This window comes from Condylura cristata, unplaced genomic scaffold (assembly GCF_000260355.1).
Source record: "Condylura cristata isolate star-nosed mole 26May11 unplaced genomic scaffold, ConCri1.0 scaffold00013, whole genome shotgun sequence".
Classification (NCBI taxonomy): Eukaryota; Metazoa; Chordata; class Mammalia; order Eulipotyphla; family Talpidae; genus Condylura; species Condylura cristata.
This window is the reverse complement of record NW_004567114.1, coordinates 12,624,300-12,645,238: the sequence shown is the minus strand read 5'-3', so window position 1 is coordinate 12,645,238 and position 20,939 is coordinate 12,624,300. Positions and strand designations below refer to the sequence as shown.

Here is a 20,939-nt window from a genome sequence, read left to right as displayed (position 1 = left end):
CCAGGGAAGCAGGCTCTTGACCATTTCTTGAGTTAAAAGTTTTACACAGGAAACAACTAAAAGCAGCCCATTGTAAGATATTCAAGGTGTTTAAACAACTTGTGAGAAGTCTAGTCTGTTCACAAAGCACCTTGCTATTATCCATTGGGTCATTTCTGCTACCACAAAAATCTAGAAGTGTTTGTGAATTGTACAGTAAGATGTGTGGATCTAAATTCTATGTTCATAGGATGTCATGTCAGGGAGGGCTACAGATGAGAGCTCTCGTGACATTCTGTTATACCAGCAAGACTGACTTATTTATAGTCATCAACATAGTTGTCTGCAGTTGGGAAATAAACCTTTGCTCTCTCAGTTTTACACACTCCTAAACAGGTTGTCTACATCTGTCACCATTCTATGCCTTGTTTCATTTCAAACCGTTTATCTAGTAACTGCATGTAGATACAGCTCAAGTCTAACGATGAGGATGACTATTACCATTTATTGGGCACTTACTCCATTCAGGACACTGTTTGTACAGGCATGTACAAGAAATTCAGATTAAAGAAATTAAGTGATATTCTAAATATCTGTCCACAAATGTTAATGGCAAAGAAAGTATTTAGACACACAAGTTTGTTTATTCATGGTGATGTTTAGTAGGTTTCTTAGTTGAGTGGAGACATTATACTGGAGTTTTAAACGATTTTCATTTGCAATGCATACTTGATACCAGCAACCAGGAACTAGAAACAGATTCAGGAAACCAAGTCTTCTCTGCTTCTCTCACTTTCTAATGTCTACTTCTTCCTCACAGAGCTTAACTTCTGATGGGAACACAAACGTTCCGAGAAGCTCTGCAAATCTTAGTCACTTCTCAGTTGGACCCAATGGGTAATACTTTATCTCTGAAACTCATAGGCTTTCCAAGCTGAAAGAGACCTCAAGAACATTGTAAAAGCTTTCTTCACAAAGAAATGAAATGTCTTTTCCCAAAGTTACATATTTAGTTAGCAACATGCAGTTTGCTAAAATCCAATAATAGCAACCTCTTTCTACGATTCAGATAGTCTCTCTTTTTGAAGGAGTACTGAGGAATAGATTCAATAATATGCAATTTATTTTATACAGCTATGAATTTTAGGATGAAATAAAGGAAATGTATTTTTCAAAACTCAAATACAAATGCAAACAGCTTTTGGCCCCATGCAATGCTCTTGACTCAGTGAGCTAAAAATATTGTCCAGATAGCTGTGTTCTGACTCCCTGCCCCTAAGGCATCCTCACAGACAGTCTTACTAAGCACCATTCTGCCAGTCGTTGCATTTGCTGACCATTTTGCTATGACTAATTTTTAGAGCAACTCTGGTAGGTAGGCACTATTACTCCATTTCTAGGAAAAAGCAAAGTTGAATAACTTTTGCAATGCCATGCAGCTAATCAGTTCGCCAATTGTAAAGCTTACATATTTGTCTCTGTACCACATGGGCTAACATTAAAGTTGAAAAATTAAGTTGATTAACAGGACATACATAAAAAATATAAAATCTCTCCTTCATAAGTTGCATCTCACTCATTCAGTTTAATCATTCATTCATGCTTCCATCTTTCTTTCATTAGTGAATGAACAACTTCCTGTGTATTTTTAAAATGAGGAAACCAGATCATAGGAAGACACAGTAAATTCCTCAAGGTCCTACAGCGCGGAGGAGGTGGTAGATCTATGAGCTCAAGCTAAGACCCAACTAAATAATAGTCTTCATTCATCTATGGAAACGTTTAAATGACATTATCATTGCAGGCTACAGAATAAAGTTTCAAATTAGACAATACAATGATTAATGGTGGTTTAGAAAGAAAGACAAGGAGATATGAGTCAGGCATGGCTTAGTTCATTTATGGGGGCAGTTATAAAGATGGGAAGAGGACGTTGTAAAGGAAGATGCAATCTTACCAGTGAGTCATAGGAGTGGTAAGTTAAGAGGAAGTAGATAGGCAGTGATGACTTCTTCACTGTGAGTAGATGAGTTTTTAAAAGTGTTGGTCAAAATGGTCAAGTCAGAAGAAAAGCTGAGAGATTTAATTTGAAGCCCCCAGATGGATGTCTGACTGTGGAGGTCCATAGTTTGGAAATGTAGGACACACGTGCTGCTTTGATGTTTACACTGGGTTAAGGATTTCTGATTCAGCACTATAATATTAAACACTAACATTTAATCATATGTCAAGGAGAAGGTGAGGTGTCCAGGGATTGCACTGTGAGAATTGCCCACATTAAAAGGTTGGAATGAAAGCAAACATGATTAAAAAAAAAAAAAAGGAAGAGAGAGAGAGAGAAGACTGAGAGGGTACCAGAGAAACCAGTCAAGGGGTAAGTTGAGGGAAAGGAAAAGGGGCTAGGGGTGTCCATCCTACAGAGAAGTCAAGGGGAAGGAAGGCTGAAAGATATCATGAGAGTCTTTTATTTTGAAGCCATATTTTGGACTCTATGGGGAGATGTCTCCAAAGTAATCTTAGGATAATGTGAATTTGACTGTAGGGACCTGGAGGGCAAAAATAGAGAGAATAATTCACCTGAGTGCAAGGAGACACATGGAGTTTGTACTTGGTCAACTTCTAGTGCTGGGAAAGTGTTTTTGGATGACAAAGACCTGCCCACCCTTCTCATTACATAAGAACCAGCTTTGAGGTCAAGAATTTGACTTATATCTCATGTTGTGTTGTGCCCTATCCACTCCGGGCACTTAGTAGATGCTTATTGAGTGACTAATTTAAATTTCTACTAAGCTAGAATATATATTGTCTTTGTTTTATAGATTTTATAAAGCATGGAATCAAATAAACAAATGTAATCCATATGCTATAGGAAGCAGGAGGATAACGTTTGGAAATAGTGGATAAAGTTAATGTCTAAGGCGGTTTCAGCTGACATCAGGCAGGATAAGGCACAGGAGATAGTGATGATACAAGGACATCAATGCGCTAATGGGAGCTTATGATGAGACTGAGGGGAAGCAAACCATGGAAGAGACCAACTGACTGAATGTGGGGCAGCAAAGGCCTTGAGCTGCAGTTCCGGATCCACCAGAGATGGGTTGAATTCACCATGGACACACACATCATTGTTGAGTCACTTTGTCAGCATTGCTTACAAGCGCCTTTGAACTTTAAGTGACACAGCATGATCCTAATAAAGAGATCTTGGAACACAGCCAGGCTGCCAGGGATAAAATTATACCCAGCATCACAATTCCCCAGAGAGACCACTGGCCTCTGGATAATAGAAGACAGTAGGCTGCCCACTCAGCTGGTGAATGGCATGTTGCAGTGGATTAAGGGCTGGGGAAGGGAAGCCCTAAAGGTCGCCTCACTCCAAAGGAACAAACATAACCAGGGTAAGAATACTTGACTATGAACACAACTCTGGTCCATGCTATGTGGACTAGCTTAACCAAATCGCTGAGCTGTCTGTGCCTCAGTTTGGTCTTTCATAAAATGGGCCCAATGAGAAGACTTGCCTTAAGAGGTGTTGTGAATATCAAATGAGGTATACGGGATTGTACTCATAAATTATAGATTCTATACAATAGTAGCACTTCCATAACTACCATTATTGTTGACAAAAGCACAGATATGCAAATAGCTAAGGAAAAGGACCTGAAGGATTGTCCTCATTTGGCTGAATGTTGTAAGACATGGAGATTTGTCCTTGAGTCCAACATGTTATATTTTGAAAACCAGTAACCCAGATGGTTGTTCTTAGAGGTTAGGTAGAAAAGGCCATTGTCAGTGAGAAACAATTCTTGTTCTATGTAGAGGAAAGACAATTCCTTAACCAAATCTAAAATTTGTGACCTTCTTGCTGAAACAACCTTGGAAGAGTCCCTATGCTGTCTTTGGGAGATACCATTAAGACCTTCCTGGTCTACTTGGGGCTTTTCTCTCTGCCCAGGTTCCAGCTTCCCCACTGGAAGATTAAATGGCTTTTCTGACTTCGTTAAAGCACACTGTAGCTCTACACACAAATTGGAGAAATCTGGATTGATTATATAAATCCTACAACCTTGTCTGGTGATTGTTCTCTTAGTCTCTGTCAAGGTTTGTTCAAAGGCAAAGTAGTGTCTCCAAAGCATGAGTAGCTACATGGAACTCTACATTCAGGAAAGAAAACTATGATTTGGTTAACATTAAAATTATGTTGAATGAGGGCCCTCCCTGGTGGTGCAGTGGGTTAAAGCACAGCACTGAGAAGCTAAAGCTACTTCAGGCTGAGTTCGATTCATATGGTGGGCAGACTTCTCCTGACCCGCCCGCTGCTCCCCTCAGCAGTGTACTTCAACAGTCTGCCTGTTCTGCTCCCCACTCTGTCTCTGTTGAATCCTCTCACGACCTCTGCACCTCTGGCCTGTACCCCGTTCTGTATGGATAAATAAATAAATCTTAAAAAAAATTATGTTGAATGAAATGGAAAAGATGGCATTTTTCTCGAGGAAACTGACTTTGACATCAGTGATGATGTTTTGCTCTGTAACTAGGTAGGTCGGTAAATTACTCGTGAGAAAACAAGATACCAGAATGTCATAGATGGCCTATCCTTTGATGCATGTGAATTCTACATGGGACCTTTCATTTCTATTTAAGTAGAAGCTAATAATCGTTTAGAAGGCAGTGTGCGGAGAAAGTCTTCCCTAATCCCAGACTAATGACCTTTTCTACCCTCAGCCTTATTTCTGGAATATGAGTATGTGTGTGAGGGGAGATCTTAAAATAATTTTCTTCCTCAGAACACTAAATGTGGAGTTGAAAATGAAGTTTATTTTTCAAATATCACATTATTTCCAAGTCTTTTAGATGTTATCAAATATCCCTTCTCTTGTCTGCTTCGATGTTTTTGTTTATGGCACTTAACAACCTTCTGTTCTCAATTAGTCATTCATCCATCTCCCTGTTTCCTCTCTTCTGAGCTGTGTAAGGACCAGAACTTGAACCTATTTATATCAGAATTCCCTAAAGTTGCTAAGTGTGGAGCTCTCCACATGCTCACTGTTGTGGTTGTCCCAGTGGGGTAAATCCCAAGAAGAGTAGATGAGATTTCCAGACTCTTGTTATACCTTATTCCTTGTGTTTTCATTTGTTATCAGTTGCCTCTTCTAATGGGTTTATTTTTATTTATTCAAATATATTGAACATTTTTCAACAATTTGGATACTATCTTTGACTTCTTTGACCTCTCCCCATCGAACCCAAGTGTTTGAACATCTTCATTCATAGCAGGTCACTCTTTAAGGTTTAATGATTGCTTTGGGTAGCATTGGTTCCTACCAATTACCATGGGTATGGGAATTGAGAGATGGTTGGAAAAATAATCCATCAACAAGAAGAAAGATCGGAAGCAAGATAAATAAACTTCAAGGTTGTGTATAAAATGGAGAAAAAAATTACCTCACTGCTTTTAAGTTGGACTAACGGTAGAGGGGGGAAAAGATGCAGATAAACTAAATTGCTGCAAATTGCTCTAGTTTAGAGCAGTGTTAGAGAAACTCCTTCCAGGAGGGAGTGAGACATGGGAGGATATTAGCCTTTTGTGTCATACGTGTGTGTGTGTGTGTGTGTGTGTGTGTGTGTCTGCATAGGTGCAGAGATCTAGCAGGGGGGTGAAGATTAGGAATGAAGACAGAGGGCTCCAGAGGCCCTGCCAGCATCTCCTGCATGTCAGTGCTGGTTAGCAAAGACAGGACTCTTCAACAGGAGGGTTCAGAGTCACCTCAGGCTATGAAGACAGCATCACAAAGAATTCATAGCCTTTTGGGGTTCCAACTGCAATGCACCTGATAAATAATTCAGGGAGTCAGAATTGCCTGGGTATGGAAGACACTAACTGTGCTTATTTATCTTTCCCTTTCATCTCTTCCCAGACCTTTCCAGCTGACTAAAATCTACCCTCTTCTCTCATCGCTTCTCTCCCTCTCTCTTTCTGTCATCTCTGCCTCTGTCTAAATCTCACTTTTGTCATAAAGAACCATTTAAGGAACCCCATGCTTTTTACTGTAAGCAAATCTTTTTGCTGCGACTCGCAAATATAGTTGGATGGAGGGAAATGATTGCTCTCAGTCACGATTGTTCTGTCCATTGGAGGAGGATCAGGGTACTTTGTCTAAGTTTTTGCCCAGTAATAAGTCACAGATGTTTAGGGTTTAGGGGGTGAGAACCAGGATATATATTTGGAATTCTATGTAACATATGAGGTATCTAAGAGCCGATGTAACCAGAACAGTTATTTCAGATAAACTAAGAAATCATAACCATATTTAAAAATAACTTAAACATGAAAAGACATTTCAGTGGAGAATAATTTATCAATTGCTTGATTTAACAGGATTTTGCCTGCGTTTGGAATCATTGAATGGATATTCTTTTCTCCCTCAAATGCATCAACTCCAATTTCCAGCTTCCCTTCTTCCATTGGAATGAAAACATTTCTGTATTAGGAGAGAAATCGGAGTCTGCAATCGATCCAGATTTCAAAGATCCTGTGCTCTCCCTCAATTTGCCAACAATTTTAGGTGAATTACCTTCAATGAGTTTTTCTAAGCAATTCAGCTAGTTTTTTACAGGATGAACAACTCCTTTTCTGTGTCCCTATTTCATTGCTTTATAGAATATGTATTGTGATTGCAGTATAAATGTGTTAACTGGCATTCTGTGGCGTAGCATCCTGGTGACAGAGAGATGTGTTGAGTGTGGCGGAAATACCTGAGCCGTGCACGTGCCTAGTGCATCACGGGTAATACACACTCCATGAGAACATGGTGCCTCTGGTATATTGATTAAATGAGGATACTGGGAAGGTATTGTCTGGTACCTGTATCTCAGTTACTCCTGAGGACTCGTGGAAAACCGAACTCCTTATGCCTTAGGTACAACATCACTGAAAAGATAAGGTGATAATAGTTACAGTCTCACAGAGCTGGCAGGAGAATTAAGTGAATTGACAAATCTCAAGCAAGTGACATTGTGCTTTTCGTGCTGGCTATTATCATTTTCAGCTATGTGCTTAGGAGATTATGGCAGTGTCTCTTATACTTTATTTTCCTAATTGTTATCCATAAGAAGTGGCATAGCTTTTTTTTTTTCTAAAGATCTCACATGGCATTTTAGTACCAAAGCTATACTGTCTACCTGTGAGTTGGGGCCAGATAAGCTTTCATAGTATCTATAGTATCTCATAGTATCTTTCTGCTGAGCCAGTTTTAACCCCTAGAGACCACATCACCTTTGTTGATGATGGGTGTTCTACTGAATTCCAGGTGATTATGTGCACGCCAACCCAAGCCACTATGAGAGAGGCGACTCTTTATGATATGGGAATGAGCAAGGCTAATCAAGCATCAACTCCATCTCCTCCTGATATTTCCCTTCTGAGATAAAGGCTGAGATTCAGGAGTTGTTGATGCAGAAGCTCCAGTAACAGATTGAAGCCCATGGATGGATTTTAGAGTCTGTGAAAGCAATTAGGGCTCAGTGATATTACTTTTCTTAATAACCACTTAGCAGTTTTCATTTTTTTGTTAATGGATTGTCACTGAAGACATGAAGTCATTAGCCATTGCCCTGAAAAGTAAGGTGTAGGCGGAATTCTTGGAACTGCTATGACCATAGCACTTGGGAAAAATAGTTTTCAGTTCTAAGAATGAAAAATTATTAAGGGAGACCTGGAAGCTGAAATTAGCTTCAAGTAGATGAACAGAAGGAAGACTTTGCCTTTGATTTCAAGTCAGACATGCAGTCTGCTCTGAGGGTTGAATGCAATCACCTTTTTCTTAATCACCTTGTTTTCAGACTAGTTGTGGCATCACGATCTGCCCTGTGCATGATGAACAATGGAAGTGAGGGTATCTCTAGTGCTTTGCTTGGGCTACCATCCCAAAGTGCCACATGGCAGGAGACTTGGGCAGCAGACATTAACTCTCTCATCTCTCAGGAAATGACAAGGCTGAAATCAAGTTAGCTGCAGCATCCGTGACTTCCTGTTTGTAGGTGACCTTGTGTGATCTGTAGCCTTCCCCACCCTGTGCATCTGTGTCCTGGTCTCTTATAGGAGGACCCAGGGTCAGGATGTACCCTCATGACTTTCCTTTAACCTCAGTACCTCTTGGAAGAACCTGTCTTCACATAGCCATAGTCTTAGGTCCTAGAGGTTAGGATTTCAACATGGAACATTTGGGACTCTCAGTTCAGTCCATAACTGTCTGTAGTGAGCATTCAGTAATGCATGGACGCACACACAGATGGACAGATGGATGGAAGCATTGATTTTAGATGTTTCCATTTATTCAGAAACTATGCACAACTGTCCTTGCAGGGCTAGGCGCTCTTTAATGAAGAAAGTGCAGTCAGCAGGCCAGCTCCAGATTGCTGCAGCTGGACAAAGGCTAGAGACATGCTCATCATAATCTTAAATTTTCAAATGTTATCAATCTTATTAGCAAGTAGTTTAAAAGGGGCCTTCTCTCCAGCTAGGGAGGTGACCCACGTGGCGCAGCACACTTCTGATGTGCCTGATGCTCCCCTCTGCAGTGTATTTCAGTCCGCTCCCCACTCTGTCTCTGGCAAATGTTCTCACCCTGCCTGCCCTGTACCTCTAGCCTACACCCCAGTTCTTGTATGCACAAATCCCACACTCTTCAGGGGTTCTATGCTGAACTCCTAAGGGCCTGGCTTCCATGCCCGCACCTCCCCACCCCCCAGATGAATAAGCCTAGGATAGTCATTGCTTCCAGAGGACAGGTCAGGTGGAGAAGCCACCACCTGGCTACTCAGGTCGAGCCTTCTCAGGCCCTTCCAGATTTTACATTGCCTCTGCTCCTGGCTCTGTGTGTAACACTCCTTGCCTTTGGGGGGGCACGAGGGGAGAAAAGGGTGGTGTGTCTGGCAGGTCACAAAGTGACACTATGGTCAATTCCAGCTTCTTACAGAACTACCACTAGTTTTGAGATTATTGCCATAGTCTCTGCATTCCCTGAAAATGAACCAATGAAAGGGACAAAAAATTCTGGAAAATGCCAGAGTCAAGGCTTAGATACATCCAAAGGTCCCTAATGGTGGTGATTTTTTTCACCTGGGAATTCATTTCGTAAGTCCTGGCCTTAAGGGCACAGTGTCTTCACCCCCTGGCCACCCTCTGACCCCCAGAAGCCCAGCTACCACTCTGAGGAGGCTGAGGTCTAGAATCATGTGAGCAGATTTCCTGTAGGAGTGGAGCAGCAGGCTGCAGCCCTCATCCCAGCCCCTCACCCCCACAGGTGCCACAGCACAGCTCCTCAGGACACTGAGCCCCTAAAAACCTGTCAAAACCTGGGCTGCACTAGCAACCTTTTGTCATTGGGGTCACTAAAAGCTGCTTTTTCAAATTATCTGTGGCAGTCTGCCAGTCTGTGCTTCTAACTTCAGAAAAAATAAAACAAATGAAAAGCCAGTGCTTTTCTTCCCCACATAGAATAATTTATAGGTAGGGACCAATTTACTCCTAGGCCACAGCGTGTGGCATGTGCCTTTCCCAGTGGACAATGGGGAAGCCTGGGGCAGTCTCCAGTGCCCTCCGCTTAAGGGGGGGGCCCCTCCTAATTAATTACAGGACTGATGTGACCCAGCATGCCCATTGCAGTTTGACATCAAAGTTCTTGTTTAGCCAAAGCTCTGCTTCTTTTATTTATTTATTATTCCTACTTCATCTGTTTCCAAAGAGAATTTGAGATAGCTGAGGAAAAACCCACAGAGGCCTCTGAGAAGCTCCCAGAAACAGGATGGTTGAGGAGAATATTCTGACAGGCAATGTTTGCTACTTGCTTTTCTTCCCCAAGCTCTTTCCCCTGGTAGGATTTCCTGTGCTGCTGCTTCTTCCCCCAAAAGTCTCTCCAGCTCTGTGCTGTGCACATTGGGGTCCCCTCTGGATCGTTTCCTTCTTTCACCGCACCCTGCCTGCTCTAGTCCATTTAATTGTAGGCTCCCCGTGGCCCTGAGAATAAAATCCAGATGGCTTTCCAAAGCCACAAGGCCTTGCCTGTCTGGGCCATCAGAACCCCGGGCCGCCTGCTGACCGCATTTCTGTGTGCTTCACTCTCCTGCTTCCTCACACAGTGACCGCAGCCACGCAGGTCATTCCCAGAAGAGCTCAGGCTGTCCCTCCCTTCTATTTTGTGCCAGTTCTTAGGTAGACCAAGTCTGTGGCCTGAGCTTCTGCCCTCCCACGCACTGTCCACTGTCTTCTCTTGCCTACCACCCCCACTTGTAACAACTCCTCATTCCCCACTCTTCAAAATGCCGGACAGCCATTTCTTTTCTTTCTTTCTTTCTTTTTTTTTTTTTAGATTTATTTATTAATGCATACAGAACTGGGGTACAGGCCAGAGGTTCAGGGGCAGTGAGAAAATTTACCAGAGTCAGAGTGGGGAGCAGAACAGGCAGATCGATGAAGTACACTGCTGAGCGGAGCAGGTGAGACAGGAGAGGTCTGCGGCACAATGTGGGTCACTTCCAGTGGGATTGAACTCGCACTCAAGTAGCTGTGGCTAGCTTGCAGTGCTGTGTCCTAACCTGTGGCACCACCAGGGAGGGCCCATCCGACAGCCATTTCTAAACCCATATTCCACCTCAGGCTCCCAGAATTCCATGTTTCCTTTATGCTATTTCTCACAATTTTATCATTTCAATCCCAAGTTTGTAGTTTTTATTTTACTGCCCTGTCCCCAACCCACTGTCCCTGCCTTGCTTATTAAATATAACCCCTTCCTAATATAAGGCACTTGATCACCCTGGTTCCCCTTTGCTTAATTATCCTTAGCTTCTTATCAATTGTTTAAGGAATGCGTGAATGAAAAATACTATTTTTAGGGAAACTTGGTTTAAAATGTTTGCTAAGAATATTTGCATTTCTAGAGAGAGTAGCCTTCTAACCCAAAGGAATTGGGTTGTAACCACAAAATATGAAGTGGGGCACTCACCAGGGAGGGGATTTGAGAAAACAAAGGCACTAGGAAAGTGCTCGGTATTAAAGGGAGGGATCCTCACATGTCTTCCTTGGCCTGTTTCTTCTTGAGAGAGCAGGCCTGCCATTCGGATGCCCTTCTGCAAAAGACACAGCTTGTGGCCACTCGCACCCCCAAGGGAGGGGCCTGCCTTTCAGCCCAGCCTGTGACTAAGGAAGGAATGACGGGTCATCTCTGATGTCACACAGATCACACCCCCCCCCCCCATGTCATGCCACGTGTTACATTTGCTTTAGCCTCCCGATTTCACATTACTCTCCAAATACTTGAGTTTTTTCATTTTATTTGCCAGTGTGGATGGGAACGCTTTTGCACAGCCTCCAGTAGCTGGAACAAAAAGGGAAAAACCAGTCAAAATTGTCTTCTTGCACATGAGCCTGTGGACCACTTTTCAGATGTATTGCGCCCCCTGGTGTCTGATCTGTGCACGTGGGCCTGGGTGGCCTGCAACAAGTCAGTCTGTAGCTTGCCTTCCATAAAAAGAAAAATACGTGTGTGTAACAAATACCATCGTGGCCTCCTGAATTTGAGATGTGTTGGCATATATCAAGGCTTAGATAAAACCTCTTTTTTTTTTTTTTTAACAAAGAACTAAATGCTCTAAATTGACTGGCAGCCTATATTTAAGAAAATGCAAGCTTTTTGCATTTGGGGTAAACTTTGAAACCTGCAGCGTGCATAAATGAAAGTAATGCTTTGACTGTATAAACCTCTGAAGGATTCTCGCTTGTGCTTAATTCCTCTGTGTTTGGAGAACATATGGCAGCATCCATTTAAATTAGACAGGCTGCCAGTGAAGATTTAAAAAAAAAAAAACACTTTTAAAGTCTTTCATGTATTATTTCATCTTTTGTATATTTTTTCAATCATCTTGCATATTTGTCCTATTTGTCCTTTGAATTATTCCTTACACATAGCTGACACCGGTCATGAAATTGAGGCGTCTCGTCTTGGGTTTCAAGTCTCACAGATCAGTGGGTTTTATCTCAACCTATATCTGGTCACATTCAGGTGGGTGGGATGAGGGGATGTCCTATAGAAGAAGAGGATCAAAGGTCAGAAATAACCACCTTTTTTTTTTTCTGTTTCTCGTCCATTCTCATCCCCCAATCCAGAAATAGTCCCCTAACTCTCTCAGCATGACAGGTGTTCTGAAGATGAGAAGGTGCATTGTAAAGCCTATTTATTCAGTCAGGAAATTTTACACCATTTACATTCACAGCCATCCCTATGATACCAAAATAGGCTTAAGCAATGAATTTTTCATTTTTTAGACTCCAAGCCAGATAACTCACCTGGAAATATACACTGTGTAATTTCATTTCATGCACCTAATCAATATCACTGACGGAAATCTGTATTCTCCTTGTGAAGGAGATACAAGCTTTTCTGTTTCATTATGTATATTACATATGCGGTACAATATTTGGTGGGAAAATAGGCCATGTTTATATTTTTGGATACAGTTTTTTTTTTTTTTTCATAAGCTTTTTTATAGCTCTCAAAGATACTGGCCTATTTTGTATTGATTATGCCTATACGGAATGGTAAAGTGGTGTATAAGTAAAGTACAATTGAGCCATCACACTGAATTTATGCAAGTATTTATAAATCTTTGGTATTAAAGGAGAAGAATACATTATCTATTTTTGTGGTAGACCAGAAGAACTTGCCTGAATTCCCATCCTAACCATCATAGAACTGAAGTGTATGGTCAGAATTGTCTCTCATTGAATGAGGTTTGTTCTAGTAGGTCAGATTGACCCCATTTCAGTGGTACTATCAACAGAAGCACAAAATTTTAAGGTATTTGTAAAACAAGAATAGTGCTAGAATAATTGCAGTCATTTGCTACTTGTACACCTGGTGCCTTCCCAAGGTCATGTAGTTACTTTGTCTACTGGACCGTCCCATCCATCATCTCTCTACCCCTCAGCCTCTTCAGAGAAGCAATGTAGTTTAAAGCCCTTGAAACCTATTCAGTAATATTAACTCTGAATCCTTATAGGACCTCAGATTGAAGATGTTGAAGAGATTTTTACAGACTGCCTCTTCAAACTGAGTAATCATCTGAAGGTTGCTCTTGGGTTCTTTCATTTATTCTACAAACATCTCTTGAAGGTCTACTACAGGTTGGTCTAGGTTCTGGGTTAAATTTTAAGTTAGAAATGGTCTTGAAACACTTAAATTGAGGAAGTCAATTTTCTGTGTACTTGATTGTGAAGGTAGGAAGCTGAGAAGTCTATCTTAAGATTCCAAGATGGAAATGCAAGATTAATTTGCATATGGAGGATATTTAAGCTTAAGGCTTAGAGTCTGTTTTCAATAGTGGGAGAAGACTACCTGAATCCAAGTTACTAGATTCAAACTCAACAACTCCATTGAAGAGAGAGAGCCGGCCAAATAGGAAAATGCAGGAGAAAGAGGGTGAAAGCCAGCAGACTTGATGTCAGAACAGATAGGGAATGAGGCTATTTTAAGAAGGGTGGGTACAACAATGATGCTGTAGAGCAAGTAAGAAGTCAGGCCCAGTCCTCTTTGGATTCACCAACCTGTGCTTATTTTTGACATCAGAGATGACAATGACTTTCCCTACCAGGAATCTGAAACTTAAGCAGGTACAGGGCTGGGCTGTGATAGGGTGGGAGATATTTGTTTTTGTTTAATTGGATCAAAGAAAGGACATAGGGCCAGAGAATCCTGGGGGTAGGCCAAGTAAGTTTCACAAAGAAAGAGGGAAAGTTCTAAGTGGTAATCAGGAGATAAGTGTGGTGGAATGGATGAGCACTGCTTGTTTTCCTTTTTCTAACCAAGAAAACTGAGTCACAGTTCTATCTCCAGTATTTGTTGTTATTTGAACTTGAGTAAATCACACATTTCTCTAAGCTTGTTTTCTCATTTGTAAATTAGGAGTAAAAGTGACTTACTCCTCACAGCTAATTCACCATGCTAGCTGTCACTAACTTGGTATCTGAGTATTTAGCTGAATTTGAACTCAGATTGGAAATAGAAGGCTAACTAGGGCTAACATCAAAGGAAGGGCTGTGCAGCAGTTATCTTTCAAACAACCATTTCTGTAATTGACAGGGAATGGGCCTTCTCTTTGTACTTGCTGGATTCTATTTGGTACTGGTCAGACTACATGATGAGTCTCATTTCCCAGTCTGGGCAGCCCATGTCGAGAGGTATCACCAATGGTATTATCCTGTATTGCTGGGATCCTAGTGCAAAAGCAAGAAATAGGGCTTTTACATAGGAAAGGAGAAGATCTCAGAGACCCAATGACTGTCTCCACAAATACTCAGGGTTAAAGATGGAATACATGTATATTTCCAAAAGAAACAATTAAAGTCAATGAATGAAAGAGGAAAGTAACATTTGACAGGTTTATAAGAATAACTCTGCTAAACTAAGGATTGATTTAACAGAGTAGTATAAGAGGCATTTTGCTATTTTTTTTTAAAGCCAATAATGGAAACCAGAAACATTTAATAGGGTATGTTTTCTATGTATGAAATAATCGATGTGATTTATACTTCTACAACAATAGTGAGAATTAATATTCTTTTCTTCAATGTGTTAGTGAGGAGCAGGATACAAAAAGGTGAAATATTATACCTAAGTTAGCACAGCTCATGCATGTAAAAGTTATTCAGTTCCACAGTCCCAAGTCCCGCTCTTGCCCATTAGACCATCTCTCTTTCTCTTAGCTTATTTTACATGCATTATACCTATGCATCATAAAAATTTCAAAAGCATGGCTTTCTACCCCCTTTTAATCTGATGATGTTCAAAAATTAACAAGGATGTAGGAAAATGGTAATTTATTCAAAGTAAATAGAAACATTTAAAGGAATGATGTTCAGAGAAGTGAAGTACCCATTGTCACACTGTTCAAAAATGTCAGAACTGTAGCCCTCCCCGGTGGCACAGCGGGTTAAAGCACTGCACTAAGAAGCTTAAGCCACTTCCTCATAAGTTCGATCCCCCCCTGCCCCGGAGGAGATCCACATGACGCGGCAGACCTCTCCTGACCTGCCCGCTGCTCCCCTCAGCAGTGTATTTCGTTGATCTGCCTGTTCTGCTCCCCACTCTCTCTTTGGGGAGTCCTCTCACCCTCTGCATCTCTGACATGTACCCCAGTTCTGTATGAATAAATAAAATCTTTAAAAAAAAAATGTCAGAACTGTGATCAAAACTAAATGGGTGGATTACTGGCCCTTAGCTCTTTCCAAGCTACTCCATCACAGTGCTCTCTCTCCCATCAAAGAGAGATTGTGAATAGAAGAGAAAAAGATCAGCTTCTTGGTTGCCCTGGAAGCAATTCCTTATAACTAGAACGTGGGTGATAGAACCCTAAAGTTGCTGCTTATCAGAACTAGGGAAAGTTGACAAAATGCAAATGCTCAGCCTTTTCCCAAGACTTGTGAAACCGAACTTGAAACCTTCATTTTTTCACCACCATCCATGAGTGTTTTTAACCTGTGTGTCTAAGGAATCACTGCTTGAGATGACGGATATGATCCTCCCAAAGATAAGTCTTTGAAATCAGTTATTTTCTGTGCTTGAAGCATGAAGGGTTCAGCCTTTGTTTTGGAAAATGAATGTATGAATGAATGAATCTCCCCATTTGAAATTGATTGAAAGTTATATAGACATTAACCTTGGAGGTGTTTATCCTTAAGAACTATATATTTTACTTTCCTTTGATCCGATAAGTATGGTCTCAGTAAAATCCTATTCTTTTAGTTCTGCCCTCACCATGAATTTAAACACCCTGAAGAACCAGTCTTTCAATCCCAGATTATGTAGATTGTGATGAAACCAAATGATGGTCAGTGAGACTCCCTAGTGTATGGAGAGCAGCATGTGACAGTAACGCCTGTGTCCTTAAAGCTTATGCATTTCAGTTTTTTTTTTTTTTTTAAGATTTATTTATTTATACATACAAGGACTCTGGGATACAGGCCAGAGGTACAAGGGGGTGGTTGAGAGGATTCACCAGAGGCAGAGTGGGAAGCAGAGCAGGCAGATCTACTGAAATACACTGCTGATGGGAGTAGTGGGTGGGACAGGAGAATCTGCTGCTTTGTGTGGGTCACCTCCCTGGCTTGGGATCCAACTGGTGCTGCAGTTGCTGCAGATACCTTCACGGTGCTGTGCTTTAACCTCTTGCACCACCAGGGAGGCCCCTGCATTTTGGTTTGTAACTGGTTACTTGTTCTAAAGTTACCCCTATTATTTGAACCAACTGCTTTGGAAACATGTGAAAACAACTCTTCAAATTTGTTAGAGAATTTTATGCTGTTCAAGAGAACAGCCTTTTTGTGGGGTCCCAATTATAATAGTTTTAATCCTAGGCTACTGGAGCCAGGAAATGGCCAGCTGTTTAAGTAACATGTTTCTTTCCTTCCCCCTTTCCCTCCTCCTCAATCTTTCCGCTTCTCTTCTCTCCCTCTGTTCTAGCAAAGGAAACTAATGAAAAACTTCAAGGTGCTTGCTTGAGGTTTAATGAGTTTGATGGAAAAATAGTTGCAAGGGCCATTGTTAAAAAATTTCTCCCAAATTCCTTTGCTAATCCCCACCTCTTAGCCAACTAGCTGGAGAGCTCTCCTGATTGTTTTAGGACAGTATTTATAACCGGTCTTTAGGAATGTGTAAATGTGCACAAGTCCTATAAATTGCTTTCATGTTTCCAGATCGTAACAAAGGCATTTGCAGTACAGTCAGGGCTGTGGATTCTGCACCTGTGTTTGTCTGATAGTGAGCACTGATTCCCTAAGCCCAGGAGTACAGGCCAATGAGCCCTGAGAAATTTATCCAGGAAAAGCCCTCTTCCGGTTAGGTTTCTCATTTGTATCACTTCATGCACTCAATCCAGAAAATGCCAAAGCCATTAAGATTTTATTAGGTTTGTCCTAGTGTCATTATATTATGCAATTGGTGATGCTTATTGACAATTCCTATTTTCTGTACTTTGATTTTTATAGTCAAAGTTTATTAAGCACGCCTAGAAAACAGGATCCTAGAATTAATTGCTAAAACAAGTCCTCTTAGGCAGCACTAGGAGAGAAACACTTTGCAGAAACGTTTACGTGATTTATATGCTTCGAGTCTCTATTCCTGTGAAAAGAGTTAAACGAAAGTGTCCTGGAATAACTTGCTGTTACTGTCTTTCACAGTCCATTTTCTTGCTGTCTCCAAAGAATGTTTGCTATATGGTGATTTATGTTCAGGCTTTGGAAAGTGTGTTTTCTCCTTTAAGTCAAAAACTTTTTTTTTACCTAGCACCTCCCGATAAGCCTTTCTTCATGTTTTTATTTGCAATGTTTAAAGACATAAATGAAATGGCTAATGATTTTTGAAACATGTATGTGTTTATTACCTTCTAGAAACAGTGCAAGAGTTGGGAGCAAGTTCTGTGCAAACAACTTAGGTCCCGTTTTTTCCGGGGCTGATTTTTACCACTGGGTTGGTTTGTTTACTTGCTTGTTTTATTCATAGTATTCTTTAAAAAGAATTGTATCATTCAAACAACAAACTAAATAGACACACTTTCAAAGAAGATACACAGATAGCCAAAAGACAATGTGAAAAAAAACTCATTCATTTATCATCAGGGAAATGCAATTCAGAACACAAACACAAGGAGATTATGAGGCAAGCCTCATAAAAGGAACTGAAACAGTTATTGGAGAGGGTGGTGGAAAAGAAACCCCCTTATAGTGTTGATGGGGATGTCCACAGGGTCCACCTTCTATGAAAATAGAATGAAGGTTTGTCAAAATATTAAAAATAGAACTTCCATATGAATTGTCACCATGTTAGACACATGACAGCTCGTTTGGATACCTGAAGAGTCCCTCAAATCTCATCCCAGTAGTACAACGTATTTGTCTCCTAGGCAGTTCTTTCCTCTGCATCTTTTCTCCTGACATCCCACCTTTAGAACTCTACCAAGTACCATCATTACCCAGTACCCTAAACTTAGAACTCTACACAGTACCGCATTTCCTTTCTATTCATCTCTTTTCTTCTCACTAAATTCAAGCCACGTGAAGTTCAAGAGCCCATCAACTTTGCACGAGGTTAACATTGGATAAAAACCTTGAAAGCTAACTATAAATCTGAAACATGGGATAGGTATGAGGAGTGGGGGAGACAACAGTGGACTGTGGTGATGACCACACCTGAAATGTCCAATATTGTTGTGACCACACCTGAGATGGGGCATTAACAAATTTTAATTTAAAACATTAAAATTATGTATTGGTTGAATAACAATCATTGTATTTTCATGCTCTTTTTGGGTGACTGCCATGGGGAATGTTTAGATCTGCATTTTCCTATATAAAGTCAGATTGATAATGCTACCTTTCTAAGGCTCTTGTGAGATGGTGAAGGCCAGTTGTTTTCAACTGGGAGTTACGGCTGCAACAATCATAATTTATGGTGGTATCTGAAGACATTTCTGAATGTTTGTAGCAAACTCATAACAAAATAACTCTCTGATCAAACCTAAGGTTGACAATTCCTAGGGTAAATGAAAGTGCACAGAACCTGCCAGGCCCACAGTTTTTTCTTGCTCTTTATATCTGAATTCTCCATGTTGGATATCACCAATAATAGCAATAACACAGAGAATATATTTATTATTTTCTTGTCATTTCAAAGCACCATATAAGCTTTTAACAAAAGTTAATCCACCTAATTCTTTTCAACAGTGCTGAGTTGAAAACTAATATTATCCTCATTTTTCCAAAGAGGAGATTAACACTTAAGTCATTAAGTAATTTATTCAAGAACCTCCAGTTACTAAGTGTCAGAGATTAGGAAGATGCAATTTCAGGGCCAAGCATTTGAGCAGTAAACTGTACATCTTTCTCTATAAATGCAATTTATATCTTAAAATCTAAAAGGATTTCCATCCTCAGTGGCCAGTGAAAAATAGCTGAAAATGTAAAGGAACATTTATTCTGCATGCTAAAATGTATAAAAGTCATTACTGCCAAGACAGTAATTTCACCATTTGCACTAATTTCAGCTGATATAGTGTGTTGGCTGCTCTTGATCCCAGGATTAGAGAAAATCTACTATGTACTTGTCATTTGTGGGGTTTCCAAAAAGTCCCTAAGAAACCTTGGAAAAAAGTTCATTTTTATTCTGAATTGAACTTGTCTTAGCTGATTATCATCTCGTGATCTAAATAGACCTTTGTTTTCCTACTAAGGTGGTTTAATCGTATTACCCTATATAATCCTATTTGGGGTTTTCTTCGGGGGCTCATCCCCTTCTTTAATAATTACTAAATTTAAAAAATCATAATTAAAGTGTACCTCTAAGAGACCACAGTCCAAGGCAGTGGGTGAAGGATAGGGTCTTTCTTACACAGAAAGTAGATCTACAACTGGATGCGTAACAACAGTCTCCAGTGAGATCCAGCCCCTGTACTTTGGTAACTACCAGTAACTTCTCTTGAAGTTATTAGCCAATGAACTTTATAAGTAGCTTCTATTATCCTCAAGTATTGCTTGTTTTTCAGGTCCTAAAAACTTATAAACACAGTTAAGGAGCATCTATTCCTTTCACTTAAGAGTGTTGAGACACGAGAGTGGCTATTTTTCTCCCTTTGTGTGTTACTATTAATATTACTCCTTGCACATTTCTATTATGCTTTAAAGATTCCTATAACAGATAAGAAACTATATTTGATTTTAAGTTGAGTCCCGCTTTTGAAGAGTGAACGCTAATAGCACCGACTAGATTTTTGTTCTTAAGTAAATCATACTTTATAAGAGTGGCTTCCTCTGCTTACTAATAACTCATTAAGTTCTTACAACACGTGGGTGAACATTTTGCAAGAATCCTTTGAGGCCAAGTACAAGTGGTGAATGTATTACTCCACCGCTAAGGTTTCATTTATATAGGAGGTGCAAGCTAAGATTCTCTCTTGGGTACAAAGTGATTAGTAACCCTTAGGCCTTTCCTCTTCTCAAAAGGAGTCATTTGACACGTTCCTGCATTTAGTTAGCATTTAATAAATCAAATATTTGAACAATTGGTGAAGCTAGCACTGTATTTAGGGCAGTACTTATCAGATTTTAATGTGCACACCTAAGTTCTCACTAACATGCAGATTCTGTGTTTCTAACAAATTCCCAGGTCAGGATGGTGTGCTGGATTAAGGCTCACACTCAAGTCACAAGCTAGGAAGGGACATGGAGATGATTTGAAAATTTGAAACTTGTGTTTAGAAAGGCATCAGAGGCCCTCCCTGGTGGTGCAGCAGGTTAAAGCACAGCACTAAGAAGCTTAAGCCACATCCACATGAGTTCGATTCCCGCCTGCCCCGGAGGTGACCACATGGCACGGCAGACCTCTCCTGACCCGCCCGCTGCTCCCCTCAGCAGATCGTACTTCGTCGATCTGCCTGTTCTGCTCCCCACTCTTTCTCTGGTGAATCCTCTTGCCCTCCACATCTCTGTCCTGTACCTCAGTTCTATATGAATAAATAAATAAATCTTTAAAAAAAAAAAGAAAAAAGAAAGGCATCAAGCTGATGGCATTAAATTCAGTTTTTCTATACCTTTAGTTGTATTATAAATTACACTTTAAGCATAAATGAAAACTTTGACTAGAGGGGATGGCTTAAGTGCTATGACCAAACCTATTATTTGTATGTTTTCTTTAAAATAAATAATGCTTGAATTTTAATAAAGATATACCCATCTGTTTTTTTTTTTTTGCTCAGAAAGAGATTCCTTGTCCTGTGTAAACATTTTTAAACATTAAAACATAAATGTTAAATGTTACCATTTCTGGTCATCAAAAGCATTTTTTAAAAAGATGGTTCACAATTTTCTAAATCATAAAACAATTTTACAATATCCTTGACACTTAAATATCACTTAC

At 40.4% G+C, this 20,939-nt stretch overlaps 1 protein-coding gene across 4 annotated transcripts in view; it reads left to right on the top strand.

The window, feature by feature from the left end:
* Positions 1 to 20,939, top strand: part of FLRT2 (fibronectin leucine rich transmembrane protein 2) — a 96,819-nt gene that overhangs the window by 65,209 nt on the left and 10,671 nt on the right. Inside the window, exon 1 of one of the 4 annotated variants that reach the window (XM_012724597.1) lies at positions 6,457 to 6,545. The exons of the other annotated variants lie outside the window; for them this stretch is intronic. The gene's annotated coding sequence lies outside the window, so the exon portion shown is untranslated. Of the gene's footprint in view, positions 1 to 6,456; positions 6,546 to 20,939 lie in introns of those variants that run through there. 4 annotated transcript variants of the gene reach the window in all.